This window comes from Narcine bancroftii, chromosome 3, assembly GCF_036971445.1.
Source record: "Narcine bancroftii isolate sNarBan1 chromosome 3, sNarBan1.hap1, whole genome shotgun sequence".
NCBI classification, from domain to species: domain Eukaryota; kingdom Metazoa; phylum Chordata; class Chondrichthyes; order Torpediniformes; family Narcinidae; genus Narcine; species Narcine bancroftii.
This window is the reverse complement of record NC_091471.1, coordinates 254,121,463-254,135,663: the sequence shown is the minus strand read 5'-3', so window position 1 is coordinate 254,135,663 and position 14,201 is coordinate 254,121,463. Positions and strand designations below refer to the sequence as shown.

General features: G+C 38.7%; 1 long non-coding RNA gene across 3 annotated transcripts in view; it reads right to left on the bottom strand.

Annotated features, from left to right (window-relative positions):
* The window catches only part of LOC138758561 (uncharacterized), a 79,568-nt gene extending 71,811 nt beyond the window's left edge, over positions 1 to 7,757 (bottom strand). For all 3 annotated transcript variants that reach the window (XR_011354347.1, XR_011354348.1, XR_011354346.1), the window contains exon 1: positions 7,507 to 7,757. This is a non-coding gene — a long non-coding RNA (uncharacterized lncRNA). The remainder of the gene's footprint in view (positions 1 to 7,506) is intronic.
* Positions 7,758 to 14,201: the final 6,444 nt, after the last annotated feature.

The following is a 14,201-nucleotide window of genomic DNA, read 5'->3' as shown; positions in this document are numbered from 1 at the left end:
AAACCGAGGATAGCACTAGATAAATTAACAGAATTGTACAAACAAGAAGGCTTACAACTACCAAACTTTAAGAATTATTGTAGGAATTCACAGGTATTGCATCATCTGCTCAACATTTGGAAGAAGATTCATGTAGAAAGGAATAAAACAAATTACCAACTACCAAAACTAATATTGACGCAAAATCAACTAATCCCTTTCACAAGAGATAACCTTTCCTTTAGAGAATGGAGAGAAAATGGATCAAAAGAATTGAAAATTGTTTTTTGGGAAATAAATTATTATCCTTTGAACAAATGAAGGAGAAATATAATATAACTCACGATACAATGTTTGCATACCACCAACTGAAAACCTACTTGAAGGACAAATTGGGAAACAGTCTGAGGTTACCAGAATGAAGCAATTTTGAATATGTGATTACAGACAAAATGATAATTAAAAAATTTGTAACAAACATGTACATCAAACTGCAAGAAAAGGAGAACAAGGAAACAAACGGTAAACCTAAACAAAAATGGGAACAAGATCTAAACATAAAGATAAAGAAAGAAACATGGTAAAAGCTATGCTCCGGAACTATGAGAAATACAATAAACATGAGGTTACACATGATACCATATAACTGGATACACAAGCTATACATCACACCTCAAAAGTTAAATAAATGGGATCCAACAGTATCAGACAGATGTTTTCGCTGTAAAAAGGAAACGGGAACAACAATTCATGCAATTTGGACATGTGAGAAAGTGAAAAAATTTTGGGAAGATCTAAACCAGATATTAAATAAAATCACAAAAAGCAATATACCAAAAAACCCAGAGATCATCCTCCTAAGTAATATAAGAAATAAAGAATTTGGACTCGATTTGGATAGAGCACAAAAAAGATTTGTTATGATAGCCCTAGCGGTAGCAAAAAAATGTATTATGTCAACTTGGAAATTAGAAGACAACTTGAGAATACAACAATGGTACATAGAAATGAATAAATGTATTCCATTAGAAAAAAAACATATAATTTAAGAAATAACATCACAATATTCGAACAAATATGGGAGCCATACATGAAATACAATAGAGAAATCCTACCATGGACTTCCACCACCTAAAATGACAGAAGGAGAAGATAACGAAAAGAAATGACTCAGTAAAATTTCTTGTTTATTTTTATTAAGTGACAACATTGTTTAACAGGTTTAATGCATCTTATAGATTGAACTTCAAATAAATGGGAAAGGGTGTGAGGGAGGGAGGGAGGGAGGGAGGGAGGGAGGGAGGGAGGGGGGAAAAGGGTGAGAAAATGACTATATATTCAAGAAAAAAATGTCTGGATGTATCTTGGTCAATATGGTTTATAGTGTGAAAAATAAAAAAAAATTAAAACAAAAATTATCCACGGAGCTAGTGAAAGGCACCCCGCTTATCATCCTAGGGAACATTCACTTCAATACTCATAACATAACATAACATAACAATTACAGCATGGAAACAGGCCATTAGGCCCTTCTAGTCCGCTCCGAACCAAACACCCCTCTCTAGTCCCACCTCCCTGCACAATGCCATTACCCTCCATCTTCTTCTCATCCATATACCTGTCCAACCTTTTCTTAAATAATACAATTGACTCCGCCGCCACTATTTCTCCCAGAAGCTCATTCCACACGGCTACCACTCTCTGAGTAAAGAAGTTCCCCCTCATGTTACCTCTAAACCTCTGCCCCTTAATTCTTAACTCATGTCCTCTTGTTTTAATCTTTCCTCCTCTTAACGGAAATAGTCTATCCACATCCACTCTGTCTATCCCTTTCATAATCTTAAATACTTCTATCAAATCCCCTCTCAACCTTCTACGCTCCAAAGAATAAAGACCTAATCTGTCCAATCTCTCCCTATACTCTAGATGCTTAAACCCAGGTAACATTCTGGTAAACCTTCTCTGCACTCTCTCCACTCTGTTTATATCCTTCCTATAATTAGGCGACCAGAACTGCACACAGAACTCCAAATTAGGCCACACCAACGCCTTATACAATCTCAACATCACCTCCCAACTCCTATATTCAATGCATTGATTGATAAAGGCCAGCATACTAAAAGCCTTCTTCACCACCCTATTCACGTGAGTTTCTACCTTCAGGGAACGATGTACCGTTACTCCTAAATCTTTCTGCTCTTCTGTATTCATCAATGCTCTCCCATTTACCACGTATATCCTGTTCTGATTCTTCTTACCAAAATGAAGCACCTCACACTTATCAGCATTAAATTCCATCTGCCATTTTTCAGCCCACTTTTCTAAGCAGCCCAAATCCCTCTGCAATCCTTGAAAACCTTCTTCATTATCCACTATTCCACCTATCTTAGTATCGTCTACATATTTACTAATCCAATTCACCACCCCATCATCTAGATCATTAATGTATATAACGAACAACAATGGGCCCAATACAGATCCTTGAGGCACACCACTGGTCACCGGCCTCCAACCTGACAGACAATTATCCACTACCACTCTCTGGCCTCTCCCTTTCAGCCAATGTTCAATCCATTTGACTATCTCAAAATTTATACCTAAAGACTGCACCTTCCTAACTAACCTTCCATGTGGTACCTTATCGAAGGCCTTACTGACAACATCCACTGCGCTACCCTCATCCACATTCCTAGTCACCTCTTCAAAAAAACTCCCAGCCCACAACCCAGTGGCTTAGAAGTCCTCCTGTGCTTGAGGGAAACCTTCACCTCCTTCCCAATGTGGCTCTTCACTTTGCCACATCCCTGCAAACCTGCAGTCCACCAACTTCATTTTCATCCAGAGGTCAGGAAGGAACATCCCTGCAAAGCCCATTCAAGGTGTTACAGCCTAATGGTGACATCTCTTTCATCCTGGACATTGGCATGTGGCAAGATATGTTTACCATTGACTCAGCTCATTTGGACTCAGGCCAGCCTGTCTGGGCTCCTCAGGTCAGACACTGAGACTGCCCACTTAAAGAGAGTCGTGCTCAAATGGTGGCAGCGATTTGGGGGTGGGGTGTTGTGGTATAGCGGGCCAAGCAACTGCGTGGTTACATTTCCTGAATCGCCGCCCTAGTCGGTTGGTACAAGATGGCACCTGCCCTCCTTTCCCTTCTCAGGAGAAGCACATGTGGTGATATGTAATTACACCACTAGCTCACCAGGGGTCATCCTGGTGACCTTGTATATAAAGCAGTCCAGAGCTACAGTCTAACCTTCCAGGTTCATCTTGCAGAGAGGCAAGACCTCTTAGTGCACATATTAGTTTATTAAAGCTGTCTTATATTCGCACTGCCGGTGTGGTTATTGTCAGTGCAGCACCTGCTTGGGGACACACATTTCTGGGGAGCTGTCACCACTTCCTGATTGCACAGTGACTCCGCAGTGTGCTGACGCCACTTCCTTAGACTTCCCCTGAAAGCAGTGCTAGAGATTCAAATAAAGTCAATTTCTGGTTCACCCTAGTGTTGTGTGGATGTACATCATTTCAGTATGTACACATTTTCATGTTTCTTTTGGCATTGAAATTTCTTGTGCTGAGAAATGGCATAAAAATAGAACTGAATCAAGAATAAATGACTGATTCTGAGATTTATTTTATTGTTTAGTATCTGCAGGTATGAGTAGCATGTCATTCTATTTTCAGTTACAAAATAATGCTTACATGTTTATAATTAGTTATGTCTAATTGGACCTTCCCCTCATCTGCTGTTCACATGGAACGAATGACAGTTGTTTTGAAGTTTTCCATTTCCACTTTGGGGTTTCACTGGAGTATGGATATCAGGTCACATTTGCGATCAGAACAGAGTTCTCAGAACACAAGGATTCAAAGGCGTTTCTCTCTGAATATGGAACAGCCAGTAATCAGATACGTGGAAAATATTTATTATCCTATTCCTGCAGGTTTTGGAGTTTCTGGTAAGCCTCGGGTGTTATGATTTGTTGATGCTTTTAGAACTTTCCTGTGTAGTCAAAGATTTTGTCCAGGTTTTCTCACCACTGTGATAGGCACAATTTAAACTACAGGGGAATCACGCTGCTCTCCATTGCAGGCAAAATCTTCGCTAGGATTCTCCTAAATAGAATAATACCTAGTGTCGCCGAGAATATTCTCCCAGAATCACAGTGCGGCTTTCGCGCAAACAGAGGAACCACTGACATGGTCTTTGCCCTCAGACAGCTCCAAGAAAAGTGCAGAGAACAAAACAAAGGACTCTACATCACCTTTGTTGACCTCACCAAAGCCTTCGACACCGTGAGCAGGAAAGGGCTTTGGCAAATACTAGAGCGCATCGGATGTCCCCCAAAGTTCCTCAACATGATTATCCAACTGCACGAAAACCAACAAGGTCGGGTCAGATACAGCAATGAGCTCTCTGAACCCTTCTCCATTAACAATGGCGTGAAGCAAGGCTGTGTTCTCGCACCAACCCTCTTTTCAATCTTCTTCAGCATGATGCTGAACCAAGCCATGAAAGACCCCAACAATGAAGACGCTGTTTACATCCGGTACCGCACGGATGGCAGTCTCTTCAATCTGAGGCGCCTGCAAGCTCACACCAAGACACAAGAGAAACTTGTCCGTGAACTACTCTTTGCAGATGATGCCGCTTTAGTTGCCCATTCAGAGCCAGCTCTTCAGCGCTTGACGTCCTGCTTTGCGGAAACTGCCAAAATGTTTGGCCTGGAAGTCAGCCTGAAGAAAACTGAGGTCCTCCATCAGCCAGCTCCCCACCATGACTACCAGCCCCCCCACATCTCCATCGGGCACACAAAACTCAAAACGGTCAACCAGTTTACCTATCTCGGCTGCACCATTTCATCAGATGCAAGGATCGACAATGAGATAGACAACAGACTCGCCAAGGCAAATAGCGCCTTTGGAAGACTACACAAAAGAGTCTGGAAAAACAACCAACTGAAAAACCTCACAAAGATAAGCGTATACAGAGCCGTTGTCATACCCACACTCCTGTTCGGCTCCGAATCATGGGTCCTCTACCGGCACCACCTACGGCTCCTAGAACGCTTCCACCAGCATTGTCTCCGCTCCATCCTCAACATCCATTGGAGCGCTCACACCCCTAACGTCGAGGTACTCGAGATGGCAGAGGTCGACAGCATCGAGTCCACGCTGCTGAAGATCCAGCTGCGCTGGATGGGTCACGTCTCCAGAATGGAGGACCATCGCCTTCCCAAGATCGTATTATATGGCGAGCTCTCCACTGGCCACCGTGACAGAGGTGCACCAAAGAAAAGGTACAAGGACTGCCTAAAGAAATCTCTTGGCTGATAACGCCTCAAACCGTGCATCTTGGCGCCTCACAGTTTGGCGGGCAGCAGCCTCCTTTGAAGAAGACCGCAGAGCCCACCTCACTGACAAAAGGCAAAGGAGGAAAAACCCAACACCCAACCCCAACCAACCAATTTTCCCTTGCAACCGCTGCAATCGTGTCTGCCTGTCCCGCATCGGACTGGTCAGCCACAAACGAGCCTGCAGCTGACGTGGACTTTTTACCCCCTCCATAAATCTTCGTCCGCGAAGCCAAGCCAAAGAAAAAGAAAAGAAGTTTTTTTATTATCTCTTGTATTTCTATTATTTCAAATGGTTCTGTTAATTTATTTTGTTCCTCTATTTGTAATTTTGGTAGTTCAATCTTAGTTAAAAATTCATCTATTTTGTCTTCTTTCCTTTCGTTTTCAGTTTTGTATAATTGTTCGTAGAATTCTCTGATGTTTTCATTAATCTCCTTTGGATTATATGTGATTTGTTTGTCTTTTTTCCTTGATGCCAATACCATTCTCTTAGTTTCTTCTGTCTTAAGCTGCCATGCTAGAATTTTGTGCATTTTTTCTCCTAGTTCATAATATTTCTGTTTTGTCTTCATTATGTTCTTCTCCACCTTATATGTTTGTAGTGTTTCATATTTTATTTTTTTAATCTGCTAATTCTCTTCTTTTAGTTGTGTCTTCCTTCATTGCTAATTCTTTTTCTATATTTACTATTTCCCTTTCCAACTGCTCTGTTTCCTGATTGTAGTCTTTCTTCATCTTGGTTACATAACTTATTATTTGCCCTCTGATGAACGCTTTCATTGCGTCCCATAGTATACACTTATCTTTCACTGATTCCGCATTTATTTCAAAGTACATTTTAATTTGTCTTTCAATTAATTCTCTAAAATCCTTCCTTTTAAGTAGCATGAAATTTAATCTCCATCTATACATTCTTGGAGGGATGTCCTCTAACTCTATTGTCAATATCAGGGGTGAATGGTCCGATAATATTCTAGCTTTATATTCTGTTTTTCTTACTCTGGCTTGCATACAAGCTGATAACAGGAATAGGTCTAATCTTAAGTAAGTTTTATGTCTACCCGAATAATATGAATATTCATTTTCCTTTGGGTGTTGTTTCCTGCATATATCCAAAAGTTGCATTTCTTGCATCGATTTAATTATAAATTTGGTTACTTTGTTCTTTCTGTTAATTTTTTACCCAGTTTTACCCATGTTTGAATCCAAATTAAGGTTGAAATCCCCTCCTATTAGTATGTTCCCTTGCGTGTCTGCTATCTTCAAAAAAATATCTTGCATAAATTTTTGATCTTCTTCATTAGGTGAATATACATTGAGTAAATTCCAAAACTCCGAATATGTCTGACATTTTATCATTACCTATCTCCCTGCTGGATCTATTATTTCCTCTTCTATTTTAATTGGTACATTTTTACTGATTAATATAGCTACTCCTCTAGCTTTTGAATTATATGACGCTGCTGTTACATGTCCTACCCAATCTCTCTTTAATTTCTTGTGCTCCATTTCAGTTAAATGTGCTTCTTGCACGAATGCTATATCAATTTTTTTCTTTTTTCAGTAAATTTAGCAGTTTCTTCCTTTTGATTTGGTTATGTATTCCGTTAATATTTAAAGTCATATCATGAAAGTAGCCATTACATACTTTGTTTATCTTCCCTTTTGGTTTCCTCATCATCACCTTTCCTTCTTATCCATTTCTGGTTTTTTGTTTTGAACACTTTATAAGACAACATTTCTAAAACATCAAACATTTCCCTTATTCTCCTATCTAAAATTTCTTTAACCCCATTATCCCCTCCCCTTCCTGAGTTGCCCTTTATCCCTTGTCGGGCAACCACATCTCCCCTCTCCATTTGGATTTGCGAATTCACTCGCAAAGACATTATTAACTTCATGGGTATAACGGACTATTAAGTAAAGCAAACAGGGCTCAAAGGGAAGTGTTTCTGGAAAGCTGACATGTTCAGCAGTTTTAAATTTGCCGGTGTCGCCGTTTCTGCCTGTCATGTCCACTAGGGAGACGAGAGGCTCCATGACTTCTGCAGATAACTAATTCTCTGCGTCCTTTCAGATACACTGAGGCATTTGTACATTATTAGTGTATTTTAGACAGCAAAGTTGGAAAAATCTATGAACATAAATTAACATAATTACTCACCTGGTGGTCGTTTACACTGTTCCCCTTAAGTTCCTGTGCGCGTTAGTCCCGGTGCGTTGACGTGAAGCAACATGGCCCGAGGTGAGTTTTGTGTTGTGATTTCGACTGCAGGCTTCCCCCGAAAAGTCGTCGGGGTCCTGCAGGATAAACGCGGTGCAGGAATTGACTAAAAATTATGGGTTTTACACGGCAGACAATCAACGAAATTTGCCTCGACACGGGGAAATTGAAAAAGGCAAGTGCTGAAAGGCAAATTTCGTTGATTGTCTGCCTGTAAAACCCCTAATTGTGTCATATATACATCAATTTGCATAAAATGCAAGGATCCAGTTAGATATATTGTGGGGGGGGGGCGGGATGGGTGTATTAAATCTTACCTGTGCATATTGATTATTTGTTATCTTATATTTAGAAGCCGATGGTCGGGATGGAAATCGTGAAGAGTAAATCAATTGAAAATGTAAAATTGAGGAAAGTCGCTGTTATAAACGGTCGTGTTCTTTATGCCATCGTCAAATCCCAACTTTCCAATCCTCAGCATCACTCCACCAATGAGTTTTTTTTTAAAAAAAAGATCAGTACTCACTAGTGTATCAACACCAATGTACTGAATCCATTATGGAAATAAAAACGAAAACAGTTTCAATCTGTGGGATCTATTTTTATCAGAAAGAGAACGTTATTTCGTCAATCAATTTTTAGATCTGGAAATAATATGTGGACCTCCCAACTCAAGAAGGTAATATATGATGTCACTGGAGAACAAAAGCTCTGTAGAGCCTTACACGCCATTATACGCCATTACACCCACACCTACCCTCTCTCACACACACATCCGGAATCACTACTCTTAGATATTAGGAGATGAGTTTCTTATAAAGGAGGTTTTGTGTTTGACTTGGATTGGATTCGAGGACAGAAAACAGTCGCCCTTTGGAAGAAAAGGTCAGTCAAAAATTATTGCTTTCATCGGTTCAATTTTCATTGGAAAAGTATGAGTTGGGGCATGGCTGATATGATCAAGGATAGTTTGACTGCAACTTAAATGCAGAAATACCATTCAACTATGCTGATTCTTTACTCCCTTAGCACTCAACAGTCAACTATTTTTCCAGAAATCTAAACAGCCGTGGATGCAGGAAATCAAAGACCTAACTAAAATATTCTACAACAACGCAACATGCCAGTCAGTATCTGTGGAAGCAGGATTAACATTTCAGTTCGCAGTCCGTCCTTCTGAACAGAAAATGAGTTGAACAAAGTTTGAAGAGGGGAGTGGATTGTGGTGGGGGGGGGGGTGGGGGGGGGGTGGGGGGTTACCTGGTGGCAAGTGTTATAGAAGCCATAGAGCTAGGCGGTGAAAGTCAATATTGTTGAAAAGCAGCAGTTGAACAGAGAGAGGGAGAGAGAGAGAGACGGGGGCGGGGAAGAGGGAGGGGGGGGAGGGAGAGCGAGAGAGGGGGGAGGGAGAGCGAGAGAGGGTGCGGGGAGAGGGAGAGGGTGGGGGGGGGGAGGGAGAGAAAGAGAGCGAGAAAAATTAATTAGGAAATTGTGATCTGCAGAGAAGAATTACTTTGCCAATTTTGAGCTAGGGATAGAAGGGATGTAAGCTGAGTTCCTCGTCTATCATTGCATTCCCCCGTGCTCTCATCGCAGTTTAATGTTGCTATTTTGGTTCCGGCGTGAAAACACAGGTAATATTTCTGGCGCGCGTCTTCACTTCCCTGCGGTTGACGACTGAAATAAATATTGAAATTTGGAAATTGTTAGAAAACTTGGATTTTGTGTAGAATTATAATTAACTTGTAATTCTGTGGAAAGTATTCGGCTGAATTATGGCTGTCAGTGGATGGAATTTGCTGAGGAATTTTCAATTTCCACGTGTTTCTTTCTCGTTCCAAACTCGGTTCAAAGTATAAATATCGTGTGGTTTAATTGCAACACGTCCTTGTTTCCTCGCGATAATGCTTTGGTTCGGAATATTAATGCAAAATATCTCTGATATTTCTCTTTTAATTTACAGCGAATAAACGTCAGCATTGTTTTTCTGGACGTAAAATAAAAGTATGAAAAGACGATTGAGCTTCATCTCGTGTCATTGTTGACCACTTTACATTGCCGTTTGCCCCAAATTTGATGGCGATTCTCGCCCTCTACCGTGGAAATTGCGATCTGTCCAAATACATCACTCGGTACCTGCTGTCTATGGCCGCAGCGGACCTGTTGGTTTTGATATTTGAAATAATTCCCTATGAGATTAAAGATGGTTATCTCCCATATTCCTTTCTAAACTATACTCCCGTCTGCAGTTTCAACCTTACTCTGCTTTTTGCCTCTCTGGATTGCTCCGTCTGGATTACTGTGATGTTCACCTTTGATCGATTCGTTGCTATTACTTGCCAAACGTTACGAACGAGATATTGCCACGAGAAAACAACTGCCATGTTAGCAACCAGGAAAAGCTTGCAGGAACTGAAACAGAAGATCCAGGGTTGAAGATTGCTGTAAGTATTCCCTATCTGATGTTTCTCTTGGAATAAGTGGAACAGAAAGGAACTCTGTGTTAGACTGAAAGAAAGCAGTTATCATCTGGACAACCCTGATGGGGCAAGTTTCATCAGCAAGACACTGATTGACTAATGGTTGTGCCTCAGTTGTGGAAATTCTGGAACCACACTTCACTCTCTGCAAACCTACAAGAACCTTCCTGAGCAGTAACCATTTACCATTCGAGTACCAAAGCCTGGTGAACTTTATACTTGTTCAATTCTGTGCACAGTATAAGAATTGCCTGGAACCAGTGAACTTGGAAGAATGAGAAGTGAGATTGAACTGTGAACGAAAGAACTTTTCTTAAATTTACACACACATTGCATACATGTGCGCTTAGAATTAAAAGGGGGTTAAGTTAGGTTAGTTAAGTTAATAGTAATAAGTTAAAGTTTGACTCTGTTTTCATGTTTAAAGATAATTAAAAATAACTATTTTTAAGCAACTATTTGTCTTGGTGAATATCTATTGCTGATGGGTTTTGGGGTCCTTTGGTCTCATAACACTACATCTTGTTGCCAAGTAAGGAGTTGGCTTCACTGGTTTGCAACTGAAACATTGCATTAATTATTGAAATGTTCCAAGACATGAGAGTGGGTCTTGTATAACCCTATTATTAAGGAAGCATGATAGGGTGGCAAGGTAACTGCAAAACATGAAATGAGGCAATATTGGAATCAATCAATTGGCCAGAGACCTTCTGTGTATAGAGACGAGAATTATCGTTTCAGTCCTCACACTCATCATGGGAATTGCATGAACAAAAAATACTTAGTTTTAGCTACAGGGAAGAGGAGTACAATGCAAAAATATAGGAAACCTCTCTGATACAATGAACCCAATCAAAGCAGGGGAGATAAGTGAAACAGTGCAGGGGTGTAAAATAAATCGCATCTGGGTTAAAACAGACTGAATGACTTTTACTTAAATTTTGAAAGGGCGGATAATTAATTTAATATATACATACAGCATGGTAACAGGCCTTTTTGGCCCATGAACACGTGCCACACAGTTACACACAACTGACCTTAAACCCTGGCACGTTTTGAATGGTGCAGGCTGAGATACCTGGACCTGTGCTGAACGGAACTATTAAAAAACCTGATTATAATTTATTCAGATAGACGATCCAGCACTGATGTTGATGGAGAGTTCAGCGTCCGACTGCTGAAACATGATGGAAACCTGTGACCTTGTTTTTCATGTGGAAGTGTATCTATGGAGGTTGGCATTTCCCTTCCTCCTGATCTAATGAATGATTGATTTTGAAATGATCCACTGTCCCCTCACGTAATGATCAGGAATTATCATAACATCTCTGAAATTCTATTTCCAAGTCAGCTATCTGCTTTTCCAACATCTGACTTTCCACCCAAAATTTCTTTTTTTTTGATGCATAATACTAATTTGACCACGTAAAAAGGCCTTTAAGGCATCCCATAAAGTAAAATTGAATTCCTGTTCAAATCTGAGAAAGAAGAAATTTGATCCTTAATAAATTTTACAAATTCTGGCTTTTTCAGTAACAATGCATTAAACCTCCAAAGAAAAGTTAAATGAGTGACTTCTAGCCCAAAACAAGAAGTAAATAACAATGAAACTATTCTACTCTTATATTCAGCTTGAGTAAAAGTGATTGCAAATGTGCTGATGCCAAAAATAAATCAATCCTTGAAAATGAATCATGACATGAAGAATAAAATGAAAAATCTTTCTCATTAGGATTTAGCCTTCTCCAAAACTCTATGAAATTTAAGTCTTTCATCAGAGAAACCAAATGGACCGCTGCTTTTGATTTTTTCAAAGTTTTTGGAGATTTATCCAATAATAGGTCTAATATACAATTAAAATCTCCCCCAATCAAGATATTTTCCTTAGCTTGACTCAGAGTTAAAAAAAGCTTCAGACATAAATTTCTCATCGTCAACATTAGGCGCATACACATTTAACAAAGACCATGACTCGGCAAACAAATTACAATTAATCATTAAGATTTGACCAGCTGTTTCCACCAAGGATTCAAGTTCAAATGGTTTTTTTCTTATGAATCAAATCGCCATTCCTCATGCTTTCGAATTAAAAGAAAATGAAATTACATGACCAACCCACTCTCTGTTCAATTTTAAATGTTGTTTTTTGGTTAAAATGAATTTCCTGAAAAAAAAACAGCATGCACTTTCATCTTTTTTTTAATAACCCAAAACACATTTATGCTTGATCAGATTATTTAAGCCTTGAACATTAAATGTTGCAAAATTCAAACTAGACATTATTTTAACAATTAAAGAAAACCCTCTATTCGCTCAATCAATAAAAAAACCCTCCCCTCAATAAAACAAAATAAAGCTCCCCTTGCCAAGTAACCCCTTGAATTAATCAAGTACTAAACACCCCTCTAATAAACAAAATAGAAATTACACAAATAAAATAAAGAGTTTTTAGATGTAACTAAAAACTACCAAAAAAGTAGTAACACCCCTATTAACTGGGTGTGGAAAGAAATAAAATCCCAAAGGTAGCAGATGACTTCCAAAATCTTCAGCATCATCCATCCACACCACTCCCCCCAACCGGACTTACAAAATTCCATTCCAAAGCTTGTTCCAGGTCATCAATGTCATTTGACATATTTGCCTTCCAATTCCCATTTCCATTCTTCTTATCAGATGTCTTCCTCTTAGGTGAAGAGTGCCTTTCAATTGCCCTGTCTGGCAAAAAAAAAACACAAAACTTAAAACATCATGATTTACTCTCAAAAAATGTGATTAGAAATTACCATAAAAAAATCTTCAAAACTGCAGGGTATCGAAAAGAAAATTTGTATCCCTTCCTCCAAAGCACCTCTTTAGCAGAATTAAATTCCTTTTAATAATTTTGGACTTAAATCTGGGTAAAAGAAAACCTTATTACCCCACACCATCAATGGAGACTGATATCTACATGCAATTTGAACCATAACTTGCAAAATAGTCTCCCTGTCTTGATACCACAGCAATGAATCAAAACTGCTCATGGATGTTGACCTGGATATGGCTTGCTTCTCAAAGCTCTATTTGCCTTATCTAGTTCCACACCCTCTGGAAAAAAATTCAAGTCCCAAAGCTTTAGTGATCCACTTTTAAGATTTTTTATTGGATCCGAACCCTCAATTCCTTCCGGAATTCCCACTATTTTGAGATTATTCTGGCACTTTGATTTTTCAGACAGTCTATCTTCTCAATAAATCCTTCTTCTGAATTTCTCATCCACAAAAGAATCTTCCATTTTTCTATTTTTTCATTATTACATTCCTGTTCTCAACAGTTGCATGTTGGATGCTTCGTATTGTCCTATTTGGGCTACGTTAGAATTGGCTAGCATTTCAGAATCTTACTCACGTAATTTCCAATTTAAGTGGAATTCTGTTTTATTACAGAGATATAATGTACCAATTTTAATATATTTGTTAGAGATTTGGACTAAAAGGAATTTATTGATAGGTTTGAAAGGTAAAATATCAGTTCAAGCTCCAATATATCAAAATAAATTGACTCCTTTTTCGCTGAATAATAGATTTTTAAAGAATGGCAGAAGTTGTTGCAGGATTGTTTTCAAGAAGGAAAATTTCTATATTTTAATCATCTTAGAGAGAAATTTGGAATTTCAGTGAATTCTTTATTTGTATAGTACAAAATTATAGCATTAGTGAAAGATAATTTTGGAGGTGAAATGAAAATTCCTAAGTTAACGAAATTTGAGTTTTTTTTATTTTTCACTCATTAAATAAGTGTTTTATTTCTGAGATATATGCATTGTTGCAAGATACTATGGATAAAATAAATCTAGATAAATCTAGGATTAAATAGGTAAATGACTTAATTTGTGATATTGATCAGGCTGATTGGGAGACTATGTGTTTTGATAGAGTGACTAAATTGTTTAATGTAAGGTACTGTATGATTAATTATAATATCAGACCCCTGAGATATTGAAAAAGAAATGGATTTAGTAATTCAGAAGTGTGTTTTAGATGTGGGAACATATATATGCTTAGTTTGGTTTTGTGATAAGGTTCTATCATTTTGGCAAAAAAATTGGGGATTTCTTCAAAAATTGTTTAAGATTAAATTTTTATTAGATGCAATTTGTTTTGTTGGGTTGTACTG